Here is a 20,674-nt window from a genome sequence, read left to right on the forward strand (position 1 = left end):
AAATGAAAAACCACGGGGAAGCAGCAACTGGTTTTGGAGCCTGGAGTGCAGCGCCCCAGAAAGGAAACCTTGGTGCTGGGTGTTGGACAAAGTGTGGGGGAGCTGATTGTGGCTTCCTGAGATGGTGTGAGCATGGACGCAACCCTAACCCTCTGGGACAGTCTCAGCAGGGATACAGCCAGCACACGCAAGCTACACAACGCTCTGGAATCTCAGAAAAAACAGTCCTCACCAAACAACATAAGTAACTTTGTATATTTTGCCAGGTTACTCTCTTCTATATATCTGATTCCACCCCTCATTGCCCCAGCCAGCTTCATTAAGACTGGAATTCCCTGTGCCAGAGAGTGAAGTGCACTGCTCGATTTTTTTTTTCTTCTTTCTTTTCTAACCCATTCTCCTGGCCTGAGAAAAGTACCATTTAACAATCAAAGAAAAAATCCTTCCCTGACTTCCCTAAACTGCAATTAACAATACAGAATCAGCTCCATCCAGGCATTAAGAGACCCATAGTCTTTGGCTTTCACCCTACAGGTAACTAGGTGGCTATTATAATGCAAAGGTAATTCTGATAGAGATCTGACCATAATTGTTTTAGCTCAGCAGTGGAAAGGCAAGTTTTGGAGGTCAGATACCTCTCTACCTATTAAACAGAGCCCTCACTGGTCCACACCAGTGAAAAGAGGGCTGAAACTCCACCCACACCACCTAGCCACCTGCTAGAGGAGTCTGAGAATAGTGACGTCTACCCAAGTATTGGGTGCCTAAGATACAGCTGCAGAGCTCACCCACCAGAGCACTCTAGAGAATAGAGCCACACCTACCTCACTGACACTTGAAGGAAGGCTGTCAGCATCCTGCCCTCCTCGAAATGTGACCCCCTACCACTAATAGAAACTGGCACATACAACCATCACCACTACTCCTCTAAGATAATAGGTGAGAGCCTACACCACACACTAGGGGACCAGCTATCAGGACACCTGAGCTGATTCTATTCAAGAATAGTGAATGGGCTCATACACTTATATACCTGGTAACAGCTCAGGCAAGCTGGTAATAGGATGTAAGTGATTCAAAAGCTACAGCAATCACGATACCACAATCTAGTAGCCCATCTGGGTGTATTGTAACAAAACAAAACAACAAGATAAGACTCAGTGAGCAAATATAAAAGAAAATATTACAAAATCTTATAGATGGCTCAGAGACAGCAGTCGACATCAAATCACATGAAGAAGCAGACCATGATTGATTCTACAAACCCCCAAATCAAAGAATCAAAATCATTCCCGGATGTAGATACATTCCTAGAATTGCCAAATGTAGAATATAAAAAAATTGTATACAGAATGCTTCAAGACATCAGGAATGACCTCACAAATGAAATAAGGCAATCTACAAAAAAACCAAGGCATACACGGATAAAGCAGTTGAAGAAATCCAAAAGATTATTCAAGAACATAGTAAAAAAATTAATAAGCTGTAAGAATCCATAGAGAGATAGCATTCAGAAATCCAAAAGATTAACAATAAAGTCACAGAATCAGACAACTCAATAGGAAGTCAGAGGAGCAGACTCGAGGAACTGGAATGCAGAGTGGGGGAGCTGGAGGATAAGGCAACTGACACAAATATAGTTGAAGAAAAATCAAATAGAATTTAAAACTATGAAGAAACCCTAAGAATCATGGGGGACTCTCTCAAGAATAATTTGCGTGTGATTGGAGTTCCGGAAGAGGGAGGGATAACAGAAAATACAGAGAGAATAGTGGAAGATCTGATGGCAGAAACATTCCCTGGCATCGTGAAAGATGAAAAGGTATCTACCCAAGATGCTCATCGAACCTCATACAAGATAGATCCCAAAAGAAAATCACCAAGACATACCAAAACCAAAGATAAAGAGAAAATTTTAAAAGCACCCAAGGATAAACGAAAAGTTACCTACAAAGGAGAATCAATAAGTTTGCACTACTCGGCAGAAACCATGCAGCCAAGAAGGCAATGGGATGACATATATAGAGCACTCAAAGAGGAAAAACTGTCAGCCAACAATCATACATCCAGCAAAACTCTAAAACATGAAGGTGAAATTAAGATATTTACAGATAAACACAAGCTTAGAGAATTTGCAAAAAACGAACCAAAACTGCAAGAATTACTAAAGGAAATTCTTTGGTCAGAAAATCAATAATATCAGATACCAACACAAGGTCACAGAACAAAACATCCTAATATCAACTCAGATAGGGAAATCACAAAAACAAAATAAGATTAATTAAAAAAAAATTACTCAAAACAGGAAATCATTGATGTCATTATGTAAAAGATTACAACAGTCAAAAAAGAGGGACTAAATACAGGAGGCATAGATCTTACATATGCAGAGGAAACCAAGGTGATATAGGGTGAAACAAGTTAGGTTTTTACTTAGTCAAACTGGGGTAAATATTAAGGTAACCACAATGAGGTCTAACAATTCCATACTTCAAAATAAAAACCAAGATAAACATAACGACTCAGCAAAATAAATTCAACTACTATGAAAGGGAGGAACACACATTCTACAAAGAAAACTCAACACAAAAAAGTAAATGGAAAAATGAAATTGTCAAAAACAGGCATCAAAATGACAGCGCTAAACTCATACTTATCTATAATTACACTTATGTAAACGGACTAAATTCACCAATAAAGAGACAGAAAGTTGCAGACTGGATAAAAAAACACTATCAGTCTGTATGCTGCATAAAAGAGACACACCTTAGACTTGGAGACACAAATAAACTAAAACTGAAAGGACGGATAAAAATATATCAAGCAAACAACAATCAAAAAAGAGCAGGAGAGGCAATATTTATTTCCAACAAAACAGACTTTAAAGTTAAATCCACCACAAAGGATAAAGAAGGACACTACGTAATGATTAAAGGGACAATTTACCAGGAAGATACAACTATATTAAATATTTATGCACCCAATGATAGAGCCACAACATTCATAAAACAAACGTTAACAGAATTAAAAAGTGAGATAGACACCTCCACAATTATGGTAGGAGACTTCAACACAACACTCTCGGTGAAGGGTAGGAAATGCAGTCAGAAGCTCAATAGAGACACAGAAGGTCTAATTGTTACAATTAAACAACTTCACTTCATAGACTTATACAGAACACTCCACCCAACAGCTGCAAAGTATAATTTTTTTTTTAGTGCACATGAAACATTCTCTAGAATAGATCACATATTAGGTCATAAAACAAGCCTTTGCAGAATGCAAAACACTGAAATATTACAAAACATCTTCTCTGAACAAAAGACCGTAAAAGTAAAAATCAATAACAGAAAAACCAGGGAAAAGAAATCAAATGCTTGGAAACTGCACAATACCCTGCTCAAAAAAGACTGGGTTATGGAAGACCTTAAGGAGGGAATAAAGAAATTCACAGAATTCAACGAGACTGAAAACACTTCCTATGAAAACCTTTGGGACATGGTGAAAGCAGTGCTCAGAGGTCAATTTATATCAATAAAGGCACACATATTAAAGAAGAGCCAAAATGAAAGAACCGTTCCTACAACTTGAACAAACAGAAAGAGAGCAACAAAAGAAACTGTCAGGCACCAGAAGAAAGCAAAAAATAAAAAGTACAGCAAAATTAAATGAATTAGAGAACAGAAAAACAAATGAAAGAGTTAACAAGGCCAAAAACTGCTTCTTTGAAAAAAATTAACAAAATTGATAAAACACTGGCCAGACTGACTAAAGAAATACAGGAAAAGAAACCAATAACCCGAATAAGAAATGGGATGGGCCATATCACAACACATGCAACTGAAATTAAAACAATCATATCAAATTACTACAAAAAATTGTACTCTAACAAATTTGAAAACCTAGAAAAAATGGATGAATTCCTAGAAACACACTGCCTACCTAAACTAACACACACTGAAGTAGAACAACTAAATAGACCGATAACAAAAAAAGAGATTGAAAAGGTAATCAAAACACTCCCAACCAAAAAAAGCTCTGGACCTGACGGCTTCACTGCAAAGTTCTACCAAACTTTCAGGGAAGACTTACTACTACTACCGAAGGTATTTCAAAGCATGGAAAAGGACGGAATACTACCTAACTCCTTCTCTGAAGCCAGCATAACCCTGATACCAAAACCAGCTAAAGACAACACAAAGAAAGAAAATTACAGACCTATATCCCTCATGAACATAGATGCAAAAATCCTCAACAAAATTCTAGCCAATAGAATTCAACAACGTATCAAAAAAATAATCCACCATCACCAAGTGGGATTTATACCAGGTATGCAAGGTTGGTTCAATATTAGAAAAACAATTAATGTAATCCACCACATAAAAAAAGACAAGAACCAAATAATTTTATCAATTGATACAGAAAAGGCATTTGACAAAGTCCAACACCCACTCATGATAAAAACTCTCAGCAAAATAGGAATAGAAGGAAAATTCCTCAACATAATAAAGGGTATTAGTACAAAGCCAATACCCAGCATCATCCTAAATGGAGAGCCTGAAAGCATTTCCCTTGAGAAGGGGAAACAGACCAGAATCCCCTTTATCACCGCTCTTATTCAACATTGTGCTAGAGGTCCTAGCCAGAGCAACTGGGCTAGACAAAGAAATAAAGGGCATCCAGATTGGTAAGGAAAAAAGTAAAATTATCTCTATTTTCCAACGACATTATCTTATACACAGAAAACCCTAAGGAATCCTCAAGAAAATTATTAAAACTAATAGAAGGGTTCAGCAGAGTTTCAGGTTACAGTATAAACGTACAAAATCAGTTGATTCCTCTATATCAACAAAAAGAACATTGAAGAGGAAATCATCAAATGAATACCATTCAGAGCAGCCCCCAAGAAGATAAAATACTTAGGAATAAACCTCACCAAAAACCAAAACCGCTATACCAAGAAAACTACAAGGTACTACTGCAAAAAAACAAAAGAAACCTACGTAATTGGAAAAACATACCTTGCTCATGGATAGGAAGACAACATTGTAAAATTGTCCATTCTACTAAAAGCCATCTATAGATACAATGCACTTCCGATCCAAATTCCAATGACATTTTTTAAAAAGATGGACAAACAAATCACCAACTTCATATGGAAGGGAAAAAAGTCGTGGATAAGTAAAGCATTACTAAAAAAGAACAAAGTGAGAGGACTCACTCTGCCTGATATTAGAACCAATTATACTGCCACAGTAGTCAAAACAGCCTGATACTGGTACAACAACAGACACATAGACCAATGGAACAGAATTGAGAATCCAGATATAAATCCATCCACATATGAGCAGCTGATATTTGACAAAGGCCCAGTGTCAGTTAATTGGGGAGAAGACAGTCTTTTTAACAAAAGGTGCTGGCGTAACTGTATATCCATCTGCAAAAAATGAAACAGGACCCATACCACACACCATGCACAAAAACTAACTCCAGATGGATCAAAGACCTAAACATAAAATCTAAAACAATAAAGATCATGGAAGAAAAAATAGGGACACTAGTAGACCTAATACATGGCATAAACAGAATACAAAACATTACTAAAAATGACGAAGAGAAACCAGATAACTGGGAGCTCCTAAAAATCAAACACCTATGCTCATCTAAAGACTTCACCAAAAGAGTAAAAAGACCACCTACAGACTGGGAAAAAGTTTTCAGATAAGACATCTCCGCCTGGCGCCTGATCTATAAAATCTACATGACTCTGCTAAAACTCAACCACAAAAAGACAAACAACCCAATTAAAAAATGGGCAAAGGATATGAACAGGCACTTCACTAAAGAAGTCATTCAGGCGGCTAACAGATATATGAGGAAATGCTCTCGATCATTAGACATTAGAGAAACGCAAATCAAAACTACAATGAGATTCCATCTCACTCCAACAAGGCTGGCATTAATCCAAAACACACAAAATAATAAATGTTGGAGAGGCTGTGGAGAGACTGGAACACTTATACACTGCTGGTGGGAATGTAAAATGGTATACAACCACTTTGGAAATCAATTTGGTGCTTCCTTAAAAAGCTAGAAATAGAACTACCATACAACCCAGCAATCCCGCTCCTCGGAATATATCCTAGAGAAATAAGAGCCTTTACACAAATAGATATATGCACATCTATGTTTATTGCAGCACTGTTTACAATAGCAAAAAGATGGAACCAACCAAGGTGCCCATCAATGGATGAATGGATAAATTATAGTATATTCACACAATGGAATACTACACATTGATAAAGAACAGTGATGAATCTGTGAAATACTTCATAACATGGAGAAACCTGGAAGGCATTATGCTGAGTGAAATTAGTTGCAAAAGGTCAAATAGTGTATAAGACCACTATTATAAGATCTTGAGAAATAGTTTAAACTGAGAAGAACATATTCCTTTGTTGTTATGAGAGGGGGAGGGAGGGGGGTAGGAGAGGGGTATTTACTAAAGAGATAGACAAGAACTATTATGGGTGAATGGAAGGACAACACTCAACACAGTGGAGGTCAGCACAACTGGACTAAACCAAAGCAGTTTCCTAACGCTTCAAAGGTCAGCAAAGCAGGGGCAGATGTTTGGGAACCATGTTTTCAGGCGACATCTAAGTCAACTGGCATAATAAAATCTATTAAGAAAACATTCTGCATCCCACTTTGAAATGTGGCGTCTCGGGTCTTAAATGCTAACAAGCGGCCATCTCAGATGCATCAATGATTCTCAACCCACCTGGATCAAGGGAGAATGCAGAACACCAAGAACATAAGATAATAACGAGCCCAAGAGACAGAAAGGACTACATGAACTAGAGACTACATCATCCTGAGACCAGAAGAACTAGATAGTGCCGGGCCACAACCAATGACTGCCCTGACAGGGAACATAACAGAGATCCCTTGAGGGAGCAGGAGAACAGTGGGATGCAGACCCCAGATTCTCATAAAAAGACCAGACTTAATGGTCTGACTGAGACTGGAAGGACTCTAGTGATCATGGCCCCCACACCTTCCATTTATCCACTACGGGAACCATCCCCAAAGCCAGTTCATCAGACATGGATTGGACTAGACAATGGGTTGGAGAGGGATGCTGGTGAGGTGTGAGCTACTTGGTTTGGGTGGACACTTGAGACAATGTTGGTATCTCCTGCCTGGAAGGGAGATGGGTGGGTAGAGGGCCTTAGAAACTGGCAAAACGGTCACGAAAAGAAAGAGTGGAAGGAGGGAGTGGGCTCTCCCATTGGGGGGAAAGTAATTGGGAATATGTAAGTAGTTGTGTATAAGTTTTCATGTGAGAGACTGGCTTGATTTGTAAACTTTCACGTAAAACACAACAAAAATTATTAAAATAAAAAAAAAGCTGACCCATGATTGCTTCAACAAGCTCTCAGAACAAAGACTCAAGGAATCTTCTGGATGAAGGTGCAATCCTGGAATTACCAGATGCAGAATACAAAAGATTAATATACAGAACTCTTAAAGACATCAGGAAGGAAATGAGGCAAAATGCAGAACAAGCCATGAAACGCACAGATAAAGCAGCCGAAGAAATTAAAAAGGTTACTCAAGAACATAATTAAAAATTTAATAGGCTGCAAGAAACCATAGAGAGACTGCAATCAGAAATTCAGAAGATAAACAATAAAATTACAGAGATAGAAAACTCAACAGAAAGTAAGAAGAGCACAATTGAAGAACGGGAAGGCAGAATTACTGAGATTGAAGATAAAACACTTGGGACCAATATATTTGAAGAGAAACCAGATAAAAGAATTTAAAAAATGAAGAAATCTGAAGAATCATGTGGGACTTTATCAAGAGAAATAACTATGAGTGATTGGAGTACCAGAACAGGGAGGGCTAACAGAAAATACAGAGGGAACTGTTGAAGATTTGTTGGCAGAAAACTTCCCTGATATCATGAAAGATGCTCATCGAATTCCACATACGGTAGATCTCAAAAGAAAGTGACCAAGACATATAATAATCAAACTTGCCAAAATCAAATATAAAGAGAATTTTAAGAGAGGCTAGGGATAAAAGAAGTCACCAACAAAGGAAAGTAAATAATAATAAACTTGGACTACTCAGCAGAAATCATGGAGGCAAGAAGGCAATGGGATGACTTATATAAAATATTGAAGGAAAAAAACTGTCAGCCAGGAATCAAACCATAACCCTGGCCCTCGGGCCCTCTGGCCCTCTGGCCTTAGCCCTCTAACTCTAGCCCCTAAGCCCTGAGCCCCAAAGCCCCTAAGACCCTAAGCCTTTAGGTCCTAACCACCAAGGCCCTGAACTCTAACCCTAACCCAAACCGTAACCATATACCCTAAACCCTACAGTCTAAACACCTACACCCCAAAACACTACACACAAAAACCATACACACTAAACCCTATACTCTAAGCCCAAAACCCTAAACCCAAACCTCAAGCCCCAAAGCCCAAACCCAAAACCTAACCGTAAGCCCTAAACCCTAACACCTAACCCTAAACCCTAATCACCCTAACCCTAACGACTCTAACCCTAACAACCCTAACCCTAACTACTCTAGCCCTAACCCTCCAACCCTAACCCTCTAACGCTAACATGAAACCCTAACCCAAAACCCTAACCCTCTAACTCTAACCCTCTAACCCCAACCCCCAAACCCAACCCCAAACACTAAACCTCAAATCCCTAGCCCTAAACCTAAGAATGAGCCTAAGCCTAACCCTAAAACACAACCCTAAACCCTAAACCATAACACGCGAAACCCTAACACGCGAAACCCTAACACCCTTAGCCCTAACACATTTAACCCTAACATCCTAAATGCCAAAACCCTAAACACTAACACCCTTAACCCCAACCACTAACCCCTAAACCCTAACTTAAAGCCTAAGTCATCTAACCCTCTAACCCTAATACCCTAACTCTAAACCCTAAAACCTACACCCTAACCCCAGCTCCCAGCCCTAACCCTCACTCTAAGCCTTAAACCCTAAACCCTAAGGCCTAAACCCTAGGCTCTAAGCCCTAAACCCTAAGTCCTAAAACCCTAAACTCTAAGCCCTAAGCCCTAAACCTAACCCTCTAACCCTAAACTCTAAAACCTTACCCCAAACCCATCCCAAACCCCTAAACCTGAACCCCTAAACCCTAGCCCTAACCAATAACCCTAAACCTCTAAACTATACCCCTAACCCTCTAACCCTAACCCTCTAACCCTAACCACAACACCAACCCCAACCTCTGAACCCAAAAACCCTAACCCCCAACCCTAAGCCTCTGAACCCTAAGCCTAAACCCTCTAACCCTAAACCCTAACCTTCACCCCCTCACACCCTCACCTTCTCACTCCCTCACTCTATAATCTTCTCAACCTCTAACCCCCTCACCCTCTAACCCCTCACCCTGACTCCCTCAATCTCTAACCCCCAAACTCTAAACCCCAACCCTCTAACACCCACCCTCTAACCCCAACCCTCTAACCCCAAACCACAAATCCCAAACAAACCCAACCCCAAGCCTAAACCTAAATCCCTAAAACCTAACCGAAACCCTAATGACTAAACCACAAAACCCTAAACCCCCAAAACCCTAAACCCCAAACTGCAACCCCTAACACCTAACCTGTAACTCCAAACTCTAACCTCAAACCCTAAACCTAACACCTAACCCCAACCCAAAAACCCTAACCAAAAAACCCAACCCTAAACTCTAACCCCCAAACCCCAACCCCTAACCCCAAACCCTAAGGACTTTAACTCTAACAACCCTAACCCTAACATCCCTAAGCCCAAACCCTAACCCTTTTTGTTAGCAGCCATAGCACTTAACCACTAGCCACCAGGGTTTCCATGAGCAGTCACAGGAATAGACATATGCACACCCGTGTTCACTGCAACATTATTCACAGTAGCAAAAAGATGGAAACAACCTAAGTGCTCATCCACAGAGGAACGGATAAACAAACTACGGTACATACACACAGTGGAACACTACACGACAATAAAGACCAATGATGAATCTCCGAAACATCTCACACCATGGATGAATCTGGAGCGCATCATACTAAGTCAATCACAAAACGACATATACAGTAAGTGACCACTATCATGAAAACATTTACGCACAGAAACAATCTTTGATGTTCACCAGGGAGACGAAGAGTGGGTAGAGAAAAGTCAACTAAACAATAACCAAAAAAACCAAACCCACTGCCGTCGAGTTGATTCCAGCTCATAGAGACCCTATAGGACAGATTAGAACTGCCCCATAGAGTTTCCAAGGAGCACCTGGTGGATTTGAACTGCAGGCCTTTGGTTAGCACCGGTGGCTCTTAACCACTACGCCATCAGGGTTTCCAACCAAACGACAGATATGTGGTAACTCTGGTGAAGGAAGAGACGGTACACAAGACTGGGAATCAACCTCAGCCTCACTCTAACCCTAACCCTAAACCACTTGTGCCCGAGCCTAGTAACCCCAGCCCTAACCCCAACCCCCAACCACCTAAAACCTATACCCCTAAACCTGACTCCCAAACCTCTAACCCCCAAACCTGGACCCCTAACACCAAACCCTAACCCCTAACCCTAATCCTCCAACCCTTCTGCATCTATGGGCCTCTCGACTCTCCGTCTATTTTCTCCCTCCAAATCGTACTAACACTCAGTGGAATTTTGAAGTTTGAGCTGTGCTTTGCTTCTTGTTGTCTCCACCGGGCCCATCAAGGCACTGCATCATTTCTTTGCTCTGCTTCACTATTCAGTTCCAAAACCATGGCTTAGAATCACCTGACACTGAACTTCAGCGATTTGGCGCAAGGCCGCGAGAGGGCGCGCGCACCGCCGGTTCTGTTCTGCCCACCAGGCCCTCCGTGCATGGGAACCTCCTGGACCTAAGCCGGCACCAACCTGGGTACCGCTCCAGTGGCGATAGCAGAAGCTTTTCTTCCCGAGGGACCCAACGCCCCAGGGCGCTCTCTCAATACTCCCATTAATGCTGTTATTATCCTAACCCACTCCTTCTGTGAGACCTAGTGGGTCCTCGACCAGGCCCAGCCTTCACGACCCGCACCCCCCTGCCGTGGTCATGTACAGGAACCTGCAGGGCCGCACCCTCCCCGCCCAAGCTCTGCCCCTCCACACCCTGATGCCCTGCAGGCCTCTACTAGGTCCCCGTCCAGAGGAGAGTTGTCGCCCTGCACGGGGTGGGGGGACACGAGTGAACATCCGGAAACCACCCCCCAAGCACGAAGCCGACTGCCCGTATTGAGACCATGTGAGCAGGGCTGCCCCTCCTACTGGAGCCTGCAGGGCATCACTCACGTTTGTCAGCTTCTCACTGTCCTCTGGGCTCGGGGTCCCAGAGCAGCCAATCCCCCCAGGGCGGGGGGGGGCAGTCCGTCCGCAGGGGCTGGAAGATCGGGTTGGCGCCCATGGCCGGAGCGCTTAAAACCCTTATAAACCCTCATAAACGGCCAGCTCCAGACCTTCAAATGTCAGCCCGAGAGACACCTAATCTCCTCCAACCTAAAAAAAAAAAAAAAACACACGTTGCCTTCGAGTCAATTCTGACTCATAGCGACCCTATAGGACAGAGTAGAACTGCCCCACAGAGTTTCCAAGGAGTGCCTGGTGGATTCAAATGGCCAATCTTTTGGCTAGCAGCCTTAGCACTTAACCACTACGCCACCAGGGTAACCCACTGAACCCACTGCCACCAGGGTAGAGGCTCCAAATCCCGCCAGTGTGAGGAACCCTCAAATCCCCTCAGCACCAGAGACCGCATCCACAGCGACTGGTACACAGCGCCACACAAATGTTTAAGTTAACAAACGACCTGGTTGCTCAGGACCCCTTCCTGCTACCCCCACCCCCGCCACCCAGAGGGGGAGCGGGACCCGGCATCCACACTGTTAACAGACACTGAATCGCTGCTGCTTCCACAAGGAGTAGGATCCCCACGCTGCTCCACAGATTCCCAGGACCCCTTCCTTTCCCGGTGGGGCCGGGGCCCCGCCGACGCCCCAGCCCCGAGAGTAGACCAGCCGGGCGCGGGCGAGGGCGCGGGGTGCCTCAGCCTCCCAGGCACAGCGCCCAAAACAATAAGGGGCAGCATGGCCTTGGGCGGGGGATCCCTCTCTCCCCTGTCCCTGGCACCCTACGGAGTCTGGTGGGGGTGGGAGGACGAATGGGGGCGAGTGCCCCGCCCTCAGTCTGGAATCTCACCACCCCTGGGCGAACTCTGGGCCTTGGTTTCCCCTCTGGCAGAGGGAGCAGGTGGGGGGCGGGGGGGCAGGCGCCCATCCCCCAGCTTGGCCCGCAAACCCGCCCCGGGCAGAGTAGGGACCTGGGCGCAGCCCTGGACACAGCCTTTCTCCCCAAGCCCTTCAAGCCCCCAGGCCCGAGGGCACTCCGCAGCTGGATCCCGCGGCTGGACCCCCACCCCCGCCCCCCGCAAATCCATGGGGATGCAAATTTGCAGACCAGCTGAGTCTCCCGGGCCAGAGGCTCCCTCTCGGAGCCCCTAGAGTGGCTGCGTCCGCCCGCCCCCGAGCCGCATCCGCTCCTGGGGATCACTCGGGACGGGGTACCCTGGAAGGGTCGATGCCAGCTGCTAACCCAACGTCCGGACTCTCCAACCTCTGGAGCCCACGGGATGCTGGGACTGGGAACCGCCCTCCTGGCGCCTTCCCTCCACACCTTCGAGGGGCCAGGCTTGTTCAGTCTGGGAGCTGGTCCCTCCACCCAGCTGCCGGAGTTTCATACCTTTCAGAAAACACGGCACGGAAAGCAGCACGAACAGCATCCTCTCTAAGGCGCGCCATCCGCCCGGGCCCCTCACCACCCGTCCCAGGGCTTCCGGGAGTAACTGGCTGGACGGCTAGGAACATGGCTGCCGGCCCCGCCCAGCGGCCCGGGTGTGGGGCGGGCGTGGGGGGGTTGGGCCTCCAGAGGGGAGGGTGGGGTCTAGAAGCAAGGACAACGCCAAGGTGTGCGGGGTGAGGAGACGGGAGACGTCAGGAGAGGGCCCTCTCGCGTGCAGAGTTAAGTATTGGAGGTGCAACGGTTAAGTGCTTGGCTAACTGAAAGGTGGGCCGTTGGAACCCACCAGCTCAAGGGTTGAAAAGATCTGGAGATGGGCTCCCATAAAGATTCTAACCAAACAAAATCCAAACCAGTTGCTGTTGAATCAATTCCGACTCATAGTGACCCTATAGGGCAGAGCAGAACTGCCCCATAGGGTTTCTAAGACTGTAAGTCTTTACAGAAGCAGACTGCCATGTCTTTCTGCAAAGAAGCAACTGGTGGATTCGAACTGTCCACCCTTTGGTTAGCAGCCGAGCTCTTAACCACGGTGCCACCAGGGCTGCGCCATAAAGACTGCAACCTAGGAAACCTTGTGAGGCAGTTCTAAGCTGTCGTACAGGGTTGATATGAGTCAGAATCTCTTGATGGCACACAACCATGATTGTACTAAGAAAAATTCCTCCAAGCAGCTGTCTACATGACCCCTGAAGCACGCAGGCATGCACGCTATCAAAGCAGTGCGGCCAAAGACAGGAAATTGGAAAAGAGACATTATAGAGTGGACAGTGAAAAGTGATTTCTGAGGGGCATGCAGCTCAAGCAGAGGAGGTAGCATACAACTAAATGCCCTTCTCCTTCTATTGTTCAATGGTCTTGAGAAAAAATGTGTCCCAGGAATTAACTGTAGCCCAGGAGAACTTGAAGACAGCAAATACAGAGGACCAGTCAGGATGCTTCTGCAGTGGTCAGGGTGAGGAGTGATGGTGGTAGTGCAGGTGGGAACAGTGGGCAGGCTTGAGGTGTACTTTGGAGCTTGAGCTGCCAAGAATTGCTGGTGGATCAGACGTATGGGATGAGGGGAATGGAGAATCAAAGGTGACTTCTAGAATTCAGGCTACCATGAGCGCATGGTCACCAGAGCTATTCTCTACCATGTGGAAAACCATGGAGGAACAAACTTGAGAAAATGACCAAAAGATTTTTTCTGGACATGCTAGATTTGGATGTCTGAGGTCATCCAAGTGTGGAGAACAGTTCCCAGCTGTGGATACCACTCTGAGGTAGAGTAGTTTTCTGGGTTCTAAGAATTTGGAGATCATCAGCCTATAGCTGATTTGAAAGCCACTGGTGGTGCGATGATTATGCATTTGGGTGCTACCAAAAGGTCTGCAGTTTGAATCTACCAGTCGCTCCTTGGAAACCCTGTGGGGAAGCTCTACTCTGTCCTATAGGGTCCCTATGAGTCAGAATCCACTCGATAGCGACTTTGTTTTGTTTTGTTTTGTTTTAATACTAAGCTCAGAAAAGTTGTGTGTCAGGGTTGTATTTTTTCACAATACTTATTCAAGCAGTTCGAATCTACCAGCCACTCCTTGGAAGCCCTATGGGTCAATTCTACTCTGTCCTTTAGGGTCGCTATGAGATATAATCGACTCAACAGCAATGAACTTAGTCTTAGAGGAGCCCTTTGTCTGTCAAAGCTGAGAGTTTTACTTCATACTTTTTAAAACTGCCATGTCTCATGTTACGTGGCTACCCTTACAGGAGCATTTTTGGTGCTAACTTGACTTGTTCTTGGTGAAGGGCTCTGTATTCATTTTCTAGGGCTGCCATAGTAAATTACCAAAAACTCAGTGTCTTTAAAAAAACGTATAATCCATACAGTCCAAGAAGCTGGATTATATGAAGAAGAAGGGGCCTCAGGATTAGAGGAAGACTCATTAACAGCCTAGACATGCAGATGACACAACCTTGCTTACTGAAAATGAAGAAGACTTGAAGCGCTTGCTGATGAGGATCAAAGACTTCAGCCTTCAGTATGGATTACACTTCAACATAAAGAAAACAAAAATCCTCACAACTGGAACAATAAACAGAGAAAATACTGAAGTCATCAAGGATTTCATTTTACTTGGATCCACAATCAACACCCATGGAAGCAGCCGTCAAGAAATCAAACGACATATTTTATTGGACAAATCTGCTACAAAAGACCTCTTTAAAGTGTTAAAAATTGAAGATGTCACTTTGAGGACTAAGGTGTGCCTGAACCAAGCCATGATATTTTCAATCGCCTCATATGCAGCTAAAGCTGGACAATGAATAAGGAAGACAAAAGAATTGAAACTTGAATTATGTTGTTGGTGAAGAATAATGAATATACCATGGACTGCTAGAAGAATGAACACACCTGTCTTGGAAGAAGTACAGCCAGAATGCTCCTTAGAAAGGTGGGTGGCAAGACTTGGTCTCACGTCCTCTGGACATATTATCAGGAGGAATCGGTCCCTGGAAAAAGACATCGTGCTTGGTAAAGTAGACGGTCAGTGAAAAAGACAAAGATCCTCAATGAGACAGATTGAGACGGTGGCTGCAACAGTGGGCTCAAACATCGCAGTGAGAAAGGCCGAGGGCTGGGCACTGTTTCGTTCTGTTGTACACAGGGCCGCTATGAGTTGGAACTGACCCAACAGCACCTAACAACAACATCATAAACTCACTGGATCTCCTGGGGATAGAATGTCATATTCACTGTAGAAAAATAGAGTTTCTTTGTTTGTTTGTTTACCATATTTACTAATACTATGATTTACATTTGATAACTTCCACATTCTGTTGGATCGCTTTTCTTTGGAATGGACGCAAACGTGCGTCTCCTGCAGTCTGTTGGCCAGGTAGCTAGCTTCCAAATTTCTTTGCATAGTGGAGTGAGCATCTACAGTGCTGCATCTGTTTGTTGAACCAACTCAGTGGGTATTCTGTCAGCTCCTGGAGCCTTGTTTTTCGCCAGTGCCTTCAGTGTAGCTTGGACTTCTTGCTTCACTACTACCAGTTCTTGATCATATGCCACCTCATGAAACGACTGAAAATTGACCATTTCTTTTGGTACTGTGACTCTGTGTATTCTTTCCATCTTTTGTGTGTGTGCTTTAAGTGAAACTTTACAAATCAAGTCAGTCTCTCATACAAAAATTAGTATACAGCTTGCTATGTACTCCTAGTTCCTCTCCCACCAATGAGAAAGCACACTCCTCTCAACCCTGTATTCCCCGTGTCCAGTCAGCCACTTTCTGTCCCCCTCTGCCTTCTCATCTCCCCTCCAAACGGGAGCTGCCCACATAGTCTCATGTGTCCACTTGAGACCAGAAGGTCACTCCTCACCACTATTTTTTCTATCCTATAATCCAGTCCAATCCCTGTCTGAAGAGTTGGCTTTGGGAATAGTTCCAGTCTTGGGCCAACAGAAGGTCTGGAGACCATGACCTCCAGGGTTCCTCTAGTCTCAGTCAGATCATTAAGTCTAATTTTTTTACGGGACTTTGAGGTCTGCATCTCACTGCTCTCGTGCTCTGTCAGGGATACTCTGTTTCGTTCCCTGTCGGGGCAGTCTTCGGTTGTAGATGGGCAGCATCTAGTTCTTCCAGTCTCAGGCTGATGTAGTCTTGGATTTACGTGGCCATTTCTGTCTTTTGGACTCATAATTACCTTGTATCTTTGGTGTTCTTCATTCTCCTTTGCTCCAGGTGGGTTGAGACCAATTGATGCATCTTAGATGGCCGCTTGATAGTGTTTTTAAGACTGCAGACGCCACTCACCAAAGTGGGATGCAGAATGTTTTCTTAATAGATTTTATTATGTCAATTGACCTAGATGTCCTCTGAAAACATGGTCCCCCAACTGCTGCCCCTGCTACTCTGGCCTTTGGAGCATTTGGTTTATTCAGGAAACTGCTTTTGATTTAGTCCAGTTATGCTGACCTCTCCTTTATTGTATGTTGTCTTTCCCTTCACCTAAAATAGTTCTTGTCTACTATCTAATTTGCGAATATCCTTCTCCCTCCCTTTCTCCCCAACCTCATAACCATCAAAGAATATTTTCTTCTCTGTTTAAACTATTTCTTGAGTTCTTATAATAGTGGTCTCATACAATATTTGTCCTTTTGCAACTGACTAATTTCACTCAGCATAATGCCCTCCAGATTCCTCCAAACTATGAAATATTTCACGGGGAGGGGGGGAGGGAGGGAGGGAGAGGGTTTTTTTTACTGATTAATTAGTAGGTAAGAACTGCTTTAGGTGAAGGGAATGACAACACTCAATACATGCAAGGTCAGCTCAATTGGACTGGACCAAAAGCAAAGAAGTTTCTGGGATAAAATGACTGCTTCAAAGGTCAGCGGGGCAAGGGCGGGGGCTTGGGGACCATGGTTTAAGGGGACTTCTAAGTCAATAGGCAAAATAATTCTATTATGAAAAAATTCTGCATCCCACTTTGAAATGTGGTGTCTGGGGACTTAAATGCTAACAAGCGGCCATCTAAGGTGCATCAATTGCTCTCAACCCACCTGGAGCAAAGGAGAATGAAGAACACCAAGGTCACACGACAACTAAGAGCCCAAGAGACAGAAAGGGCCACATGAACTAGAGACCTACATCATCCTGAGACCAGAAGAATTAGTTGGTGCCCGGCCACAATAGATGACTGCCCTGACAGGGAGCACAACAGAGAACCCCTGAGGGAGCAGGAGATCAGTGGGATGCAGACCCCAAATTCGCATAAAAAGACCATACTTAATGGTGTGACTGAGACTAGAGGAATCCTGGCGGCCATGGTCCCCAGACCTTCTGTTGGCACAGGACAGGAACCATCCCTGAAGACAACTCATCAGACATGAAAGGAACTGGACAGTGGGGGGGAGAGAGATGCTGATGAAGAGTGAGCTAATTATATCAGGTGGACACTTGAGATTGTGTTGGCATCTCATGTCTGGAGGGGAGATGGGAGGATAGAGAGAGTGGGAAGCTGGCAAAATTGTCACGAAAGGAGAGACTGGAAGGACTGACTCATTAGGGGGAGAGCAAGTGGGAGTACGGAGTAAGATGTATGTAAACTTATATGTGACAGACTGACTTGATTTGTAAACGTTCACTTGAAGCTCAATAAAAGTTAATAAATATATATATATTAATGGTCACCTAATGGTATTAAAAATATGATATTCAAGTCAGCTATTATAGAGACATCTTTGGTTTAGGGTCTGTAAAAACCAATATGCCTATTGTTCATAGGAGACACCTGTGATATCTCACTGGTTTCTAGTCATGTTTGTAGAGCAAGTCAAAGTTTCACCCAAGCTTCTGTCAGTATTAATTATATAAAATACATATGGATTGGGATGGGTGTATATCATCACCATTATCATCAGCAAAAGCACTTTTTTTGCATTATCACTAAATCAGTTAAAATTTGTGTGAACTGGGTTAAAAAAAAAACCTGAGTTCAAACTTGTATAATAATTACAGGTGCATGAACCCCTTCTAGAATAAATAAACAATTGACCTAATTAGACAACATCTGGTTTAATTCATGCTCCAGAAATAATCACGACAAATGGGATTACTGTTATTGGTGAAATGGTTAGGTTATATCCTTAGAACTGGGCTTGAACTCTATCCTAGTTGATTGACAATCCACAAGTTTCATTGACTTAAAATGTGGGGATATTTCTCATTTATAATACCCCTTGGGTGTGAGTCAAGTGCAAATCTGCTCTGTATTATCATCTTTTCTAATTTCATTTGTGGTTAGCAGCTCTTATGTTAGCCACTATCATGGCAAATGCATAGGAATATGCCTGGAACCAGGTAAATGGCACTTAATTCTTCTGTTTGAATGTGGAATCTTTCACTTCACTCATATTCCATTTGCCCAGCAAGTCATATGGCAAATCCTGACGTGAAAGAGATGAGAAATACCCCGCTACTCAGGATGCACCAAGGATAACCCTCTCCCTTGTTTCTAGGTATAGTGAATTAATCATATATTTCATATACCATTAGGTCTGTATTTGGCTTCCATATCATGTTCCTATATTAGTCATGGAATCGACTCGAAGGCACTGGGTTGGGATATTAGTCAGAATTTTACTACAATAATGATGCATAAAAGACAACCACAAAATCTTAGTGACACATAATAAAAAGTATTTCATGCAACTCTACAGATCAGCTAGGTTTTGAGTTCAGGTTGTTTCCATGCATCTCTTAATTTCCTTGGACAAGTTGAAGGGGCAGCAGACACTTGAGGCATGTTCATCTCATGGTAGAACTTCAAGCTTTCAGAGGAGAAGTCTCTTACAGACTAGGCTGGGAAACACCACACTCACACTCATATCCACATTCCGTTAACCAAGTAACATGGCCAAGACTAGTGTCAGTGGGTCAGGAAATATACTCCTCCCATGGAGACAGTGTAGGTCTATGTGTGTGGGGGCAAGCACAGGAATAATGTCAATATTTGGTGACTAATAATAATAATTTTTTTTTTTTAATAATCTAATCTACACAAGTTGCATTCACTCATCCAAGAAATACTTTCTGGACACAAATATTTTTTTCAGATACCAAAGCAGGATGTCAAAGTATATGCATTCTAGTTGTTGTTAGCTGCCATCAAGTTGGTTCCGAGTTATGGTGACTTTATGCATCATAAAATGAAAGATTGCCATGTCCTGTAACATCTTCATGATCTTTGGTATTTTGGGTCCATTGTTGCAGCTATTGGGTTAATCCGTCTCACTGAGGGTTTCCCCCATTTTGGTTGGCTCTCTACTTTACCAAACATGGTACCTTTTTCTAGCAATTGGTTTTTCCTGATGACATGTTCAAAGTAAGCAATTTGAAGTCTCACCATCTGTCATGGATTGAATTGTGTCCCCCCCCCAAAATATCTGTCAACTTGCCTAGGTCATGATTACCTTGTGTGATTCTATGATTGCCTATCATTTTACGATCTGATGTGGTTTCGCTAAGTGTTGTACACCCTATCACTATGATGTAATAAGATGGATTAGCAGAAGTTATGTTGATGAAATGTATAAGATCAGGTAGTGTCTTAAGTGAATCTCTTTTGAGATACAAAAGAGCAAAGTGAGAAGAGAGACATGGGGGCCTCATACCACCGAGAAAGGAGTGCTGAAGCAGAGCATGTCCTTTGGGTCTGAGATTCCTGCACTGAGATGCTCCCAGACCAAGGGAAGATTGATGACAAGGGCATTCCTCCAGAGCAGACAGAGAAAGCCTTCCCCTGGAGCTGACGACTGAATTTGGACTTGTAGCCTACTAGACAGTGAGAGAATAAATTTTTCTTTGTTAAAGCCATCCTCCTGTGGTATTTCTGATATAGCAGCATTAGATGACTAAGACACCATCCTAATTTCTAAGGTACATTTTGGTTGTATTTCTTCTAAGACTGAATGAGTAAACATTCATTCTATTGGGAGTCTATGGTATATTCAACATTCTTCATCAATGCTGGAGTTTGCATGCATCGATTCTTTTTCTAGTAGTAGATAGACAGAAATAGATACACATAATTACATATATATAGTAAGATGGTGCCTTGCTATCTGAAGAAAAATTTAAAAAGTAGGGTAAAAAGACAAGATAGTAACTGGTTCAGGGATGAAGTCTCTCTATCATTTCTAGAAGCAGACTGCTCAAAGTAAATGAACTGGCTAAAGCCCTAAAATAGAAGAAACCTCAGCAAAATATAGCTGTAATACAATGAAAGAGCCCAGTGATGTAATAGGAATTGAGGAG

At 43.4% G+C, this 20,674-nt stretch overlaps 1 long non-coding RNA gene across 3 annotated transcripts in view; it reads right to left on the reverse strand.

Annotated features, from left to right (window-relative positions):
• The window catches only part of LOC135229448 (uncharacterized), a 61,791-nt gene extending 48,874 nt beyond the window's left edge, over window positions 1–12,917 (reverse strand). For all 3 annotated transcript variants that reach the window (XR_010320152.1, XR_010320153.1, XR_010320151.1), the window contains exons 1-2: window positions 12,813–12,917; window positions 11,370–11,573 (exon numbers count right to left, since the gene is read on the reverse strand). This is a non-coding gene — a long non-coding RNA (uncharacterized LOC135229448). The remainder of the gene's footprint in view (window positions 1–11,369; window positions 11,574–12,812) is intronic.
• Between the last annotated feature and the right edge of the window lie 7,757 nt (window positions 12,918–20,674).

This window comes from Loxodonta africana, unplaced genomic scaffold (genome assembly GCF_030014295.1).
Source record: "Loxodonta africana isolate mLoxAfr1 unplaced genomic scaffold, mLoxAfr1.hap2 scaffold_293, whole genome shotgun sequence".
Taxonomy (NCBI): Eukaryota; Metazoa; Chordata; class Mammalia; order Proboscidea; family Elephantidae; genus Loxodonta; species Loxodonta africana.